This window comes from Bombina bombina, chromosome 8, assembly GCF_027579735.1.
Source record: "Bombina bombina isolate aBomBom1 chromosome 8, aBomBom1.pri, whole genome shotgun sequence".
NCBI classification, from domain to species: domain Eukaryota; kingdom Metazoa; phylum Chordata; class Amphibia; order Anura; family Bombinatoridae; genus Bombina; species Bombina bombina.
Genome location: NC_069506.1, coordinates 279,760,257 through 279,770,256, shown reverse-complemented (window position 1 = coordinate 279,770,256; position 10,000 = coordinate 279,760,257). Strand labels below are relative to the sequence as shown.

The 10,000-nt window shown below is 38.7% G+C and overlaps 1 protein-coding gene and 1 pseudogene across 2 annotated transcripts in view; one reads left to right on the top strand and one right to left on the bottom strand.

Moving 5' to 3' along the window:
* CDON (cell adhesion associated, oncogene regulated) overlaps window positions 1-10,000 on the top strand; it is a 454,734-nt gene that overhangs the window by 343,356 nt on the left and 101,378 nt on the right. The window lies entirely within an intron of this gene.
* Window positions 1-10,000, bottom strand: part of LOC128639007 (trichohyalin-like) — a 28,072-nt pseudogene that overhangs the window by 14,812 nt on the left and 3,260 nt on the right.

The window sequence follows — 10,000 nt, the reverse complement described above, 5'->3', positions numbered from 1 at the left end:
GGTGTATTTATTTACATGTTACTCACTGGTGTATTTATTCACATGTTACTGGTGTATTTATTTACATGTTACTGGTGTATTTATTTACATGTTACTGGTGTATTTATTTACATGCGTTACTCACTGGTGTATTTACATGTTACTCGCTAGTGTATTTATTTACATGTGTTACTCACTGGTGTATTTACATGTTGCTCACTGGTGTATTTATTTACATGCGTTACTTACTGGTGTATTAATTTACATGTTACTGGTGTATTTATTTACATGTTACTGGTGTATTTATATACATGCGTTACTCACTGGTGTATTTATTTACATGCGTTACTGGTGTATTTACATGTTGCTCACTGGTGTATTTATTTACATGCGTTACTTACTGGTGTATTTATTTACACGTTTCTCACTAGTAGGTTTATTTACACGTTTCTTACTAGTATGCTTATTTACACATTTCTCACTAGTAGGTTTATTTATTTACATGTTACTCACTGGTGTATTTATTTACATGCGTTGTTGGTGTATTTATTTACATGCATTGCTCACTGGTGTGTTTATTTACACGTATCTCACTAGTAGGTTTATTTACACGTTTCTTACTAGTATGCTTGTTTATTTACACGTTTCTCACTAGTATGCTTATTTACACATTTCTCACTAGTATGTTTGTTTATTTACACGTTTCTCACTAGTAGGTTTATTTACACGTTTCTCGCTAGTAGGTTTATTTACACGTTTCTCGCTAGTAAGTTTATTTACAAATTACTCACTTGTGTGCTTATTTATAATTTACTGGCATATTTGTTTACAGTGTACTCACTGGTTTATGAATTTTAGGACCCTGAAGTAACAATTTTGGAAGTGAGATGTCTTACAAACAAGTAGTGACAATTTTACAAGCCTTTAGTGTTGTATGAATATAATTTTAGTAACCGCTAGTAAGAATGTTTGGAGTCACAGAGATGAACAATTTTAAGAGCTGAAGAAGTAACAGGAGCTGTAGTAATAACTTTAGGAGCCAAGAGTAAACATTTTAGAAGCTGGTAGCAATAGGTTTAGGAGACGTAAATTTAACATGAGTTCTATGTCCCTTCTCAACTACAGAGAATCCTCTTAAAGGGACACTGTACCCAAAAATTTTCTTTCGTGATTCAGATAGAGCATGCAATTTTAAGCAACTTTCTAATGTACTCCTATTATCAAATGTTCTTTATTCTCTTGGTATCTTTATTTGAAATGCAAGAATTTAAGTTTAGATGCCGGACCATTTTTGGTGAACAACCTAGGTTGTCCTTGCTGATTGGTGGATAAATTCATCCACCAATCAAAAACTGCTGTCCAGAGTGCTGAACCAAGAAAAAAGCTTAGATGCCTTCTTTTTCATATAAAGATAGCAAGAGAACTAAGAACATTTGATAATAGGAGTAAATTAGAAAGTTGCTTAAAATTGCATGCTCTATCTGAATCAGAAAAGAAAATGTTTGGGTACAGTGTCCCTTTAAGATTTGTATATAACACAAACAATACTAGTCCCTGGCCCCTGTGTGTACTGAGCTAATGCGCCCAGCATATGTCACTTCCTCCATTTGCCTGGGGTGACCCGGGATCTTTGATACCTGATACAGCTGACCCTGGTTCGACCTCAGTAATGTTCAGTGCACATTTTATACATTTTTATGAAAAACAGAAGGAAACCCTGGGGAAGGCGCAGAGAGAAATACACATGGGAAATAAAGTACAAAGTCTGCTCTCTCATTAAATCACTGAACTAAAGTGACAGCATGTGACACCTAGAAATAGCAGCTCCTCCGCCGCATAACAGACATGGGGGGGTACAGATTACAGAGGGCACTGGGGGTGTCTACTGTGGGGGCTCCAGGGGTATCGTACACTATGCTTTCTGCTTTTGGGGTACAACAAACACTAGGTGGTGTATGTTTTGGGGGGCTCACGTTATGACAGATACTAGGTGGAGTATGAAATGTGCGGCTCTGGGTACAACAGACATTGGAGATCATATTGTGGGGTCTCTGAGTAGTGGTGTATGCTTTGGGGGTCTCTAGTTACAACAGACACTAGTGGTGTATGCTTTAGGGGTCTCTAGTTACAACAGGCACTAGTGGTGTATGCTTTGGAGGTGTCTAGTTACAACAGGCACTAGTGGTGTATGCTTTGGAGGTGTCTAGTTACAACAGGCACTAGTGGTGTATGCTTTGGAGGTGTCTAGTTACAACAGGCACTAGTGGTGTATGCTTTGGAGGTGTCTAGTTACAACAGGCACTAGTGGTGTATGCTTTGGAGGTGTCTAGTTACAACAGGCACTAGTGGTGTATGCTTTGGAGGTGTCTAGTTACAACAGGCACTAGTGGTGTATGCTTTGGAGGTGTCTAGTTACAACAGGCACTAGTGGTGTATGCTTTGGAGGTGTCTAGTTACAACAAGCACTAGTGGTGTATGCTTTGGCGGTGTCTAGTTACAACAGACACTAGTGGTGTATGCTTCAGGGGTCTAGTTACAACAGACATTAATTGTGTATGCTTTGGGGGTCTAGTTACAACAGACACTAGTGGTGTATACTTATGGGGGTCTAGTTACTACAGACACTAGTGGTGTATGTTTTTGGGGTCTACTTACAACAGACACTAGTGGTGTATGCTTTTGGGGTCTCTAGTTAGACACTAGTGGTGTATACTTTGGGGGTCTAGTTACTACAGACACTAGTAGTGTATGTTTTTGGGGTCTACTTACAACAGACACTAGTGGTGTATGCTTTTGGGGTCTCTAGTTAGACACTAGTGGTGTATACTTTGGGGGTCTAGTTACTACAGACACTAGTAGTGTATGTTTTTGGGGTCTACTTACAACAGACACTAGTGGTGTATGCTTTTGGGGTCTCTAGTTAGACACTAGTGGTGTATACTTTGGGGGTCTGGTTACTACAGACACTAGTGGTGTATGCTTTGGGGGTCTCTAGTTACAACCGACACACTAGTGGTGTATGCTTTGGGCGGCCTAGTTACAACAGACAGTGGTGTATGCTTTTGGGGGTCCCTAGTTACGACACTAGCGGTGTATGCTTTTGGGTTCTCTAGTTACTACGGACACTAGTGGTGTATGCTTTGGGGGTCTCTAGTTACGACACTAGCGGTGTATGCTTTTGGGGTCTCTAGTTACTACGGACACTAGTGGTGTATGTTTTGGGGGTCCCTAGTCATGACACTAGCGGTGTATGCTTTTGGGGTCTCTAGTTACTACGGACACTAGTGGTGTATGCTTTGGGAGTCTCTAGTTACGACACTAGCGGTGTATGCTTTGGGAGTCTTGGGTTTCAACAGATTCTCTCTTTCTTTCTTTCTTTCTTTCTTTCTTTCTTTCTTTCTTTCTTTCTTTCTTTCTTTCTTTCTTTCTTTCTTTCTTTCTTTCTTTCTTTCTTTCTTTCTTTCTTTCTTTCTTTCTTTCTTTCTTTCTTTCTTTCTTTCTCTCTTTCTTTCTTTCTTTCTTTCTCTCTTTCTTTCTTTCTTTCTCTCTTTCTCTCTTTCTCTCTTTCTCTCTTTCTCTCTTTCTCTCTTTCTCTCTCTTTCTTTCTCTCTCGCGGGAGCTCACCTCTCAGTGCCCCTTTTAAGTGTTTTGGAGACGCCAGTGACCCCTTAACCTTTAGTAGGCAGGCAGGGGGTTAAATTAGTACACTGCTGGCAGTAAGAGCCGTGTCCCTCAGTAGTTAAATGCACACTGAGCGTCTGGCCTCTTGACCCTCGCCATCTTAATCTGTTACTCGTTTGGTATTAACCGGATTTTTTCTTTGGGGGGGGAGCTCATATGTTATGTTTGGCCATATTTAGCCAGCAGCAGTTTGTATTTTCCACGTCTTTATTTTTTATGACAGAACAAACTGTCGTGGCTTAAATCCTCAACTTTATAAATAGCCCCGGGGCTTGCTTCTGCACAGCGACAAGACGCACTTGTATTTATGTGAATAGGAAACACAGCCGCTGCTTGCACAGAAGGCACACAGGGGTTAATATGCTGGGAATGTAGGGGAAGCGCTGTTGTGTGATGAATGAATTCTACAAATGCTAAATAAGGACACAAGTGGTAATCACACAGGCTCCTGTTAGGGCCCAGCTGAAGGTGTGGAGCCTGCTTACATATGTACGTCAATTTCACTTCTATGTCCTAAACCCTTAGCGATGGCACTGGTCGTTTAGCCCTTAAGGACCAGTGCTATATCCTGTACGAAGGCTGTGTCCTGTGCTGTTAGCTAGCGCTCCTGTCTCTGTTTTTATTTGTATTTCTTGCTGTGCAGAGAATAGAGATTACTTACAATGGACCAGATTACAAGTGTAGCATTAATTAACGCTCCCGCTCAAGTGTTAATTGCGCTAGAAGTACGTTTTTTGCGCTGGTCGAGTTGCACTTGTATTATGAGTTGAAAGTAAACTGTTTTTGCTCACGCTAACCCGACCAAAAAAAAAGTGGAAACAAAAACCTAACTCCCTACTCTCGCGCAAACCTGATCTCATATTCTCATGTGCGTTAACCCAACATTAAATATTATTATTTCACATTCTAATGCTCTTCACATAGAATAATATGTTCTATTTATTCAAAAATATTGCTACATATATCTGATGGTATTTTGGCATAATATATATAATATATGTATAATCATTCTAGCATAAATCGCGATTGTTCTCAAGCGATCACATTTACTTTCAACTCCTAATACGTGCAGTAAACCCGTTGAGTGCAAACCCCCACGATAAACCCCTTATCACTCGCGCGCAAACATTTGTGCTCCACTTGTAATCAGGCCCAATATGTGTAAAGCAAGAGCCAGGCAGGAATTGGTTCCTCAACAGGTGCAGCACCAGATGCAGTTACTATAGAAGTGGTATTTATGGTATTTGTTTTATGGCATTTGTCCTCTGATGATTTGTTCTGCGCTCCTCTGTGTGTCACACGCTTCATATGAACCCCAGTGTGTGAAAGAGAGGCGGAAGTACTGTGCGACAAGGAGAAAACATATTTGGCTAGTGGATCGCTAATTTTATAGTGCACCCGCAAACTGGCAAATTTCCCCATTGGTGGGCGTGCGATAAATAATCAGCCATTACAACTGGCTGGTTATTGCTACTACAGGCTTGCAGTAGCAATTAACACTTATAAAATTAACCTGTCACAACCAGTAGCAGTTTATATAAAAGACCACAATTACAGAATGGCTTTTTTGCAACAGTTGTTAGAGAGGTTGCAGTAACTTAATAGTAAAGTACTTGTATTAAGTCTCTGTGAAATAACTGATGAGTACTTTGCAGATATATATGTGTATGCTGAGAGTGGAAGCAAACAGGAACTGGTATCCAGTTTATACACTCCCTGCAGTTGCTTTAATTGGTAAAGCTGAATATACAGCTAGAAGCTGCATATTATAAGAGGGTGTGACAGAGGCTCGGGAGCCGAGTTGGTTAGCTGGAAACAAACTGATGCAGCATACAATGAACAGTTCTTTAGGAAAGGCTCACCTCTGAATAACAGAATCTGCTTGTCCTCTTACTGAAAAGCAGGCAGTTTAGAGAGAAATGATGTGGAGCAGAGATTACAATTTTAGTAAACTTCATAGGAGGCTGAGATAGGAGAGGTCAGACTGCTGAATGAAATGACAAACGGTTCAATGAGAGAAACACTGGGCATTAAAGTGAATGTAAAGTTTGCGGAATGAGTGCCCAGTTTCTAAAAATCCTATTATAAACAGGGGCACTTTCATTCATTAAAATACTTACCTTTTCTTTGTGAAAGCCGTTCCAGCGCTTCCCCCGCCCGTCGCAAGCCTCTTCATACGTCAGCAATGACGATTCCGGCATCCTCCAATAATGGCTCTACCCCCCCCCCCCCCCCGGGGGAATCATTGCCTAAAGCAACGCCGTGATCGGAGAAAGGCCGGGATCGTCATTTCTGACGTTGGAAGAGGCTTGTGACGACCGGGGGAAGCACTGGGAGCGGCTTTCACGAAGAAAAGGTAAGTATTTTAACAAAACCAGTGAAATGTAAAGTTTTGATGAATGAAAGTGCCCCTGTTTTTAATAGGATTATTAAAAACCGGGCACTGGTTCATCAAATTTTACATTCACTTTAACACTTGCTGTTAGATGACAAGATGCCAATAAGTAGAATCAGGTAGAAGTAATCCTCCTGATGATATGTAAAGTAAAATTCCTCACAGGAGAAAATCTGTGCAGGAACAATGCAGGACAATAGAAACACTGAGTTACTACTACAGCTTGTGAGATATTCAAGAACCAACTAGTAACAGGTGCAGAGCTTTGTAGAAATCAAAGTATAGGGGTGGAGATTCAAAGTACACCTGTTAATTTGTTAATATTACATAACCAGAGATCAGATCTGTGGTTAATTTTATAAATGTGCCCCAAATGCCCCCAAAATACAGTCTAGTGTATTTTATTAAAAATTGTAGCACTTTTATTTTTTAATAAAATAACTGTACTAGGCAGTCTTTGGGGGCTAAAGTTGATGGGTGTGGGGTGTTTGGGAAAAAAAGACGTCAATGAAAAGTGCCTTAATATTGTGGCCTATGGGAACTAGGTGTATGTGTTAATATGTGTATATACATTACTTTATAATGTCACACGGTTACTTTTTAATGCCACTCGGCTACTTTATAATGTCACACAGCTACTTTATAATGTCTCCTGGTTACTTTTTAATGCCACTCGGCTACTTTATAATGTCTCCTGGTTACTTTTGAATGCCACTCGGCTACTTTATAATGTCTCCTGGTTACTTTATAATGTCTCCTGGTTACTTTATAATGTCTCCTGGCTACTTTATAATGTCTCCTGGTTACTTTATAACGTCACACGGTTACTTTATAATGTCACTCGGCTACTTTATAATGTCTCCTGGTTAGTTTTTAATGCCACTCGGCTACTTTATAATGTCTCCTGGTTACTTTATAATGTCACACGGTTACTTTATAATGCCACTCGGCTACTTTATAATGTCTCCTGGTTACTTTATAATGTCACATGGTTACTTTATAATGTCTCCTGGTTACTTTATAATGTCACACAGCTACTTTATAATGTCTCCTGGTTACTTTATAATGTCACCAGGTTACTTTATAATGTCACCTGGTTACTTTATAATATCTCCTGGTTACTTTATAATGTCACACGGTTACTTTATGCCACCCAACTACTTTATAATGTCTCCTGGTTACTTTATAATGTCTCCTGGTTACTTTATAATGTCTCCTGGTTACTTTATAATGTCTCCTGGTTACTTTATAATGTCACCTGGTTACTTTATAATGTCACACGGTTACTTTATAATGCAACCTGGTTACTTTATAATGTCACCTGGTTACTTTATAATGTCACACGGTTACTTTATAATGCCACCCAACTACTTTATAATGTCTCCTGGTTACTTTATAATGTCTCCTGGTTACTTTATAATGTCTCCTGGTTACTTTATAACGTCACACGGTTACTTTATAATGTAACTCGGCTACTTTATAATGTCTCCTGGTTAGTTTTTAATGCCACTCGGCTACTTTATAATGTCTCCTGGTTACTTTATAATGTCACACGGTTACTTTATAATGCCACTCGGCTACTTTATAATGTCTCCTGGTTACTTTATAATGTCACATGGTTACTTTATAATGTCTCCTGGTTACTTTATAATGTCACACAGCTACTTTATAATGTCTCCTGGTTACTTTATAATGTCACCAGGTTACTTTATAATGTCACCTGGTTACTTTATAATATCTCCTGGTTACTTTATAATGTCACACGGTTACTTTATGCCACCCAACTACTTTATAATGTCTCCTGGTTACTTTATAATGTCTCCTGGTTACTTTATAATGTCACCTGGTTACTTTATAATGTCACCTGGTTACTTTATAATGTCACCTGGTTACTTTATAATGCAACCTGGTTACTTTATAATGTCACCTGGTTACTTTATAATGTCACACGGTTACTTTATAATGCCACCCAACTACTTTATAATGTCTCCTGGTTACTTTATAATGTCTCCTGGTTACTTTATAATGTCACACGGTTACTTTATAATGCAACCTGGCTACTTTATACTGTCTTCTGCTTACTTTATAATGCCACCCGGCTGGCAATTTTCTGTGGAGAACTCTGATACTTACATCTCTATATAATATTCATAAATTATAATCTACATAAATGGCTATATAATCTACATAAATATCAATATAACCTGCGTAAATATCAATATAACCTGCGTAAATCTCTATATAACTACATAAATCTCTATATAACCTACATAAATCTCTATATAACCTACATAAATCTCTATATAACTGCATAAATCTCTATATAAGCTACGTAACTTTCTATATAAACTATGTAAATCTCTATATAACCTACATAAATCTCTATATAAGCTACGTAAATCTCTATATAAGCTGCGTAACTCTCTATATAAACTATGTAAATCGCTAGATAACCTGCATAGATCTCTATATAACCTATAATAATCTCTATATAACCTACAAACATTATAACCTACATAAATCTCTATGTAACAACCTATATAAATCTCTTTATAACCTACAAACATGCTTGGGGCTCTCTAGAGCTGGGGTCACCCCTAAGGTTGCTGGCAGTGCCACGGTCCTGGCTCGGGCACACAATGACTTCCTCATGTCGTGTGCAGTTGGGTCTATGTGGAATATTTGGTGTTTGTGGTCTGGGAAGAGCAGCGAAGAGAACAGCAGGACAACGAGTCAGTATAAAAGGGTTTTGTCTGTCACCAGGGAGCCCCCAGCCTAAGGAATGTGGCAGTGTATGCTCTCTGCAGGGGACTGTCAGTTCTGCTACCTTCCCAGAGGTGCCTCTGCTGAGCTGGGGACAAAAGCCCTAATGGTCTTTAGCTTTAACCCATTGGCTGCAGCTTTCTCTGGCAGGCAGAGGGTTAATAAACTGCCCTTGGCTGTAAATGACCATCTGTAGTATGTGATACTTTGTGACATTATACGAGAGCCAGGGGCTGCTGCTGCTGGATATCTCCGGTGTGCTTCCTGCTTAATACGATCAGGTCACAGCAGTAGGACCATTATATGTCACTGTCTGTATACTGTACCAGTGCTGCACATCTCCAATCATATCTTGTAAGAACATGTCCTTTGTTTAATGTGATTGCCGATGGTTAAAGGGATATAATTGTTGTAATAAAAAAAACTCTTAACTAGTGGGTTATACTTAAAGGGACATGAAACCCAAACTTTTTCTTTCATGATTCAGAAAGCGCAAATTATTTTAAACAATTCTCTAATTAACTCCTATTATCAAATTTTCTTTGTTCCCTTGGTATCTTTTTTTGAAAAGCCGGGACATATGCTTTCTTTTTTTTTCTTTCACTTTTGTGCTTTGTGCGAGTTTGTCAGTGTCCCACACGTAGCTGTAGTCAGTTAAGTGCCCATGTTCAGTAGAGGACTTTTGCTACAAAAATCCTGTGACAATGAAACCTAAGTTATGCACTGTCTGCTTTCTTAATTCACTGTAATTACTCATTTTGCAAGAAAACAAGTGATTTTTTTTTTCTGTTAGCTTTTTACGGTTTGATATTGCTTTTAAAGGAATAGTCTCTATCTGAATCATGCAAGTTTAATTTTGACTAGACTATCCCTTTAAGGTGCAGAGATATTTTTGGTGATTTACGTGATACAGTTTTGCTACTTTATAATAAAACGTTTGTTACATTGTTTTGTGAGTGCAGCACTGAGTACAAGAGTAAAAGAGCTGAAATCAGGAATCTCTTCTGCTTTTTTACTTTAATGGTGAACTTGATTTGTGGCATCAGCAGAATTTTTTGCCTTTGAATTTGACTTCTATTGAATTTTTAATTGCACTATAATTTTAAACACTCAATCTCACACATTTATAATGATATTGTCTCACCATACAGATATCTGGGTGTTAATTTCACTGTTTTTATA